This window comes from Periplaneta americana, chromosome 17 (assembly GCF_040183065.1).
Source record: "Periplaneta americana isolate PAMFEO1 chromosome 17, P.americana_PAMFEO1_priV1, whole genome shotgun sequence".
NCBI classification, from domain to species: Eukaryota; Metazoa; Arthropoda; class Insecta; order Blattodea; family Blattidae; genus Periplaneta; species Periplaneta americana.
This window is the reverse complement of record NC_091133.1, coordinates 13887090-13893089: the sequence shown is the minus strand read 5'-3', so window position 1 is coordinate 13893089 and position 6000 is coordinate 13887090.

Here is a 6000-nt window from a genome sequence, read left to right as displayed (position 1 = left end):
AATAATAACAGTTGATGCATTTCCTTGTTTATTGAAATATTTATTATTAGGCCTAAGCAAAATGCACACAGTGTGCAAGATTAAGTTAATGTTCTAACTCGATTAATTAAATATTTCAGGAACTCCATCGGTACATATTTGATGAATTGTATAAATATGACTAGGTCCAATCACGAAGACAAGAATTTTTAATTGGCAGTTTTAGCATAACAGCTTAATATTTGTTGTTCACAAAGATGACGATTACTGACTGACAGTTCCAGTTTCTCCAATTATTTGCTGTTGTAGACTACTATAGGTATGCAGGTGATTACGTTTCACTGTTTATATTTGTTTTCATCCTTGCTACTCTTTTAGCTTATATTTGGTTGTTTTTTTATGGTATAGTAATAAATCTTAGTGTCTTTTGCGGTTGCGTTCTACCAGCATTACTTTTCGTCCGCTATTTTCACGACCGCAAAATGCACACAATGTGCAAGATTAAGTTAATGTTCTCACTCGGTTATTGAAATATATTTCAGGAAGCCCATCCTACGGATATGATGAATTATGTAAATATAAATATCCCCAAGTCACAAAGACGACGACTATTATTGACTGACAGTTGCAGGATTAATATCTTTGATTATTTGATGTTATACCACAAGAATGCTGGTAATTACGTTTTACTATTCATATTTGTCTTTATCCTTGTTACTCTTAGGCTCATGTTTGGTTGTTTTTTTGTTGTATAGTAATAAATCTTAGTTTGTTTTACGATTGCGTTCTATCAGCATTCCTTTCCGTCCGCTATCGTCACAGGCCCCAAGATGGCGGCGAGCGATCGCTTCAATTTGGGTCCAGTCGTATCTTCTGCGCAGCTGGCAGTGTGGGAACTTGGCTTAACCCGATCGCGAAGGGCAGCGTTTCAACCATATAAATTAATTGGAATGCATAAAGAGTAAAATATATTTCTATCAAATGTAGTGTAATTGCATTAATAAAATTTAAAACAATGATTAGGGGACACAGCCCAATATGAGCAAATGCTGGGTAACTTTCGGTGCTGGACCTAGGTCTCATTTCACCAGCATTATGACCTTTATCTCATTCAGACGCTAAATAACCTAAGATGTTGGTAAAGCGTCGTAAAATAACCTACTAAAATAAAATAAAGACACTCGCTGAAATGATATCTTGCACACGCTAAAGCAGAGCTTACACACGCATTGCAATAATGCTGACACCGATATTCTTCTGAATATGGAGTATTTAGCCACTTTGGCAGCAGATGTCTCTGATTCAAGGAAGTGTCCTGCCATCTAGTACAAAAACATTAAACGATGTGGTGTGTGAGTTCCGTTGCTTACGAGATTATACAAGCTGGCGCATAGAGCTTGAAAAACGAGTCTGAAGTGGTTCCTTCGAAATGCCAATTCCGCCGCTTGGAGCGCTGTTCTGCCCTATATATTCATAGCAGAACACTTAAAAGACATTGACATTTGGGGCATTTAAAGGACTCACCATTGCTTATTAAGTGCTTCGTACAATATTTTATGGACAATAGACGTAATTTGCAAACTTCTACTCCTCAATTATATTACAATAAAAGGCTGTCATTCTTGATATTAAAACATATTACATATAAACTGAGGGACTGTCTGCTCTGCACTTCAGTTCATACACCAAACATTTCTGGAAATAAATTAACTAGACATCTTACATATACGCACTATAGCCTACCCTTTTCACCTAATATTATTAATAATGTTATTAAATAAGATATTGCAACTAATTAAGGTACTGCATTATCTTTAATTTCCTTGAATTCACAATTAAGCATTTGCAAGAAGGCGTAACTTTTCCCTCTCTTTTAAAAAAAATACGAACGGCACAATAATTGAGAAGTATAATTATTAAGCGATTTTTTCTTGCAGTGGTGTAAACATTTCTATAGGCCTACTGATTAATCTATTGAGCATAGTAATAGTAAACGCTGTAGTATTCTTTTCTGAAGCCAAGATTTTCGCAAGAACTGAAGTGCGACACATGTAAAGATGAGGAAATGTCCCTCTTTCTTTTGGGAAAACTTGTGAAGCCACTGATTATCTACTATCGTGTTATAAATATTATGATTATTTCAGATTGTGATACAGTTATAAGCGTACATTCCTAAAACTTAAAAGTAACAATGAGGATGCCCTATGTTATAGGAAAATTTTTAAACGTGTACATTTAACTTTTTTATGAATGATTTCCTGATCAAGATTTTCATTAACTATGTGCCAAACTTTTGAAGTGAAGAGTGCAATAAGAAACTGTTGGACATCTGATCAGTATTTTAATCATGTGCTGGTTACAGTACATTAGATGTCTTCTTGAATATACCTGGTGAGGTATGTATATGAAGTTTGTATCGTCAATATTCAAGTAGCCTACTTATGTATGTAATTTTTATTATCTGTACAGAAAAAATTTAGCTTATGTGATAGTATGAAGTAATCTCTCACGAAATAAAAAGGAAGAGAAAGGTGCTTAAATTTAAATATTGAAAACAGGATGATCAGAAGAAAATAATTTTTACTTCCTTTCAATTATTAATGAAACCTGGCCACTCACCATTCGCAGTTGATTTCTATGGTTACAGGTCTATTCTTCATATTCTGTAGCTTTCAAATAATTTCTAAAATAAATATTACGCCTACTTAGCTCTTGTAAAACGAAATTTTCACTTTCACTTTCAACAGAACACTCACTTATATTCAGTTCTTGTATCTTGCAGTAAATTATCCATTTGTGATCATCTTTCCAATATAACCTCCCATTGAAACGACCACTTAAAATCATGAGCTAGAATTTATTATTTTAAAAACATTTCCACGTACATACTGTTATAATTGTTATGAACCACAATACAAAAGACAACACTGTGAAATTGGATTAATTTACCAAGATCAACATCAATACCGGTAGTATAAAATCACATATAACTTAGGCCTAGGCTAGGCCTATATTATTTCATTACTTTATGGTATTAATTAGAAGAATTAATTTTGAAGAATTTACAAATATGCTGAAATAATTTATGACACCTCTTATAGAAATATAAAAATATGTATGTACATTTTGAAACAATGGGTATAGCACCATTTGAAAATGTTGAGCACTTTAACAGTAACTTGTAAATTGTTCCATCACGTTGTCTATAGTGTTCATTTAATGTAGCACTTTTAGAATGAACGTGGTTCACATACATAAGAAGAAATGACGATGGAATGAGTCGAAGACATACAGTTTTCTTTAATTTTTAGCAAATGATGAAGTTGAATATATACTGTTACTTCATATCCTAACATAAGTAGCGTTGCCACCATAGATGTAACACCTCCGTAACACCTGAAACGAATATAAAATAAATTAATGTATTGGTAATGATACAAGAATAAAAATAAATTAGGCTAGACATAACCTCACAAAATTACAAACACATGCTAAAACAAAAAAAAAAAAAAACTTTACGTATCCGTATATAATAAAACTAGATATTCTAGATATAATTTGATTCACACAATAACCACCTCAGCCTATTTCGCAGCAGCCATCATTAGTTACCAGTTTGAGGTGCATTACCTAATATCATACTAACCTTGTTAAGTTCTCTAACCTAATTCACTGATAATTACATAACAATACACAGGTCTAAAATACAGACAAATACACATTAATTACCTAATAAGTACAGCATGAAGATAATTCATTACTTTTGTCGGTATTTTCTAAAAGAGAAAGGGAAAACAGTAACAACATTATCTTCAATGCTTACATCACATCGTTCACATTTTCATTAGGCCTATATCAGTAATGCTTGGTAAGTGAAACAATGCATGAAATTATTTTACATTTCGGGTCACATCATTCGAGAGTCGGAAAATGCAATTCGCCACTTTTAACATAGCATTGCTTGTTATATGAGAGAACTTTGACATTTACCTTAACCTATAAAGATACGACCTGTTGGTACAGAGTTCTTCACATAGCAAAACACAGACAATTTTCGAATATAACTTAGCTGAACAAACTTCAAATAACACTGTAATATGCTTGGCATATTTGTAATATTCGTACTCAATGAGTAATGCACAATTAATCGAACTATTTTCACGATGCACAATGCTTTGTAATGGTACTATTCATCATTTCATAGGGCAGAGAGGCGAACCTAGCGGCAGAAATTGTCATGACTCACAGAGACCTACTCTCGATCGTGCTATGCGCCAGCTTGTATAATCTCGTAAGCAACGGTACAAAGTTACAAAATGTAGTGGCAAGGAGGCCGTGACTATGAGACTGCAACGATAATGAAAGGCAGAGCCTTCTTTAGTTACAAGCCGGGGCCATACCTCGGCAACACTGTAATTAACTGTCACCCGGAGGCTGACCGTACAGTACACGTGTTTGTGCTAATGCCGATTTCCAATGTAAATTAATGTTACAATATAAGTGTGTGTCGATGGAATTATGTTTGCGGTCATACCAAACGTTAATTGTTGATGTATTATAAACTAAATGCGTGTTGGTGATAAAAGAACAAGGCAATAAGTGAAAATAAAATGATTGCAGTCTTTGGGAATTTTTACGGTTATGGATGACAAAGTAATTGACTATTCCATTAAATATTGTATAACCACATTTTTATATTCTTATTTGTGGTTTGTGTGTATCAGAATTCTAGTCAAATTGTTGGGTCTCGCCTGCTATATCAATAAAGTTACGCCGTTGGTTTTCAAAGTCATTGTAAACAGCTGTTTTGTGATCCCATAAATGTTGCAGTTTTGTTGAAGATTAGGAATGCCTGCTATACGTCAGAACTATCTATAATTTGTACATGCATATAATCACTTTGTTGGTTAGGTCAATGTTACTTATGTCCCGCCCACTATACAGACATAGGCCAATTTTACACATTTAATATAACTTGTTGCTTCTTTGACAGGTTAAGTTTGGTTAGTTTAGGTTTTTGTTATAGCCTACCTTGCATATACGATTATAGCGCAACATTGGCAGTGATAAAAGTGAAATATTCGTTCAGTGGGCGTTGGATACTCTACATTCACCCACTTGGTATTTACAGGATTTAAAGTCCACTGAGTTTACGCTAATTGATACATACATGTACTTAATAGATAATGTTGCGTTTTGTTACGTATTATCTTGAAGGGATGTGTTTTCATTTTTTCATAGATTGTTTTACTTGGCTTAACTGTATTTACATCCTCATACTTTTATTATAATAGGAATGTCAATAGTTTCTTCTGTTTACATTTTATTTTAGGCCTATTTGCATAATTCACATTCTTAGCTTGTTTTCTGTAGTTATATTTATTTAAAATTATATTTTAAAAAGTTCATAACAAATAATTTAGAATAACAGTATTGTTATGGTGACTGGCCAGGTTCAAATTAAAATTGGCTTCCTGGACATCTGAAATATTTATAGTAAAGCACGACATAATCAAATGAAATTAAAATGCATATGATATCCTACACCTTTCATGTCAGAGGTGAAACAACATTAAGCGGCAAAACATTGTCAATTTACTAGCCACATAATGGTTAATTGATTGGAATAGGGTATTGCGAAAGTAAGTCATTATTTTATTTATTTTTGGTACAAGTAACATTTCTTTAAGTATTTATTTATTTTCCCTTGTACCATCAATAAAAAAACAAGTATGTTTTTATTTTTTTTTTTATTATAAGTGTAGTTGCTACGACACATAGGCACACAGCACTTTCAAGGCATCTGAAATATTTGTAGAAAAACACGATAGATAATCGCAGAAGATAATATTAAAATATATCCTAAACCTTCCACAGATGAAACACCATTAAGTCGCAAAACATTGTCAATTTGCTAGCCACAAATTTGTTAACTGAATGGAACTTAAGAATACTGCGTAGGAACTTACGTCTTTATTGTATTATTGATTTTATTATTTTCGGTGCAAGGAATATCTTTTT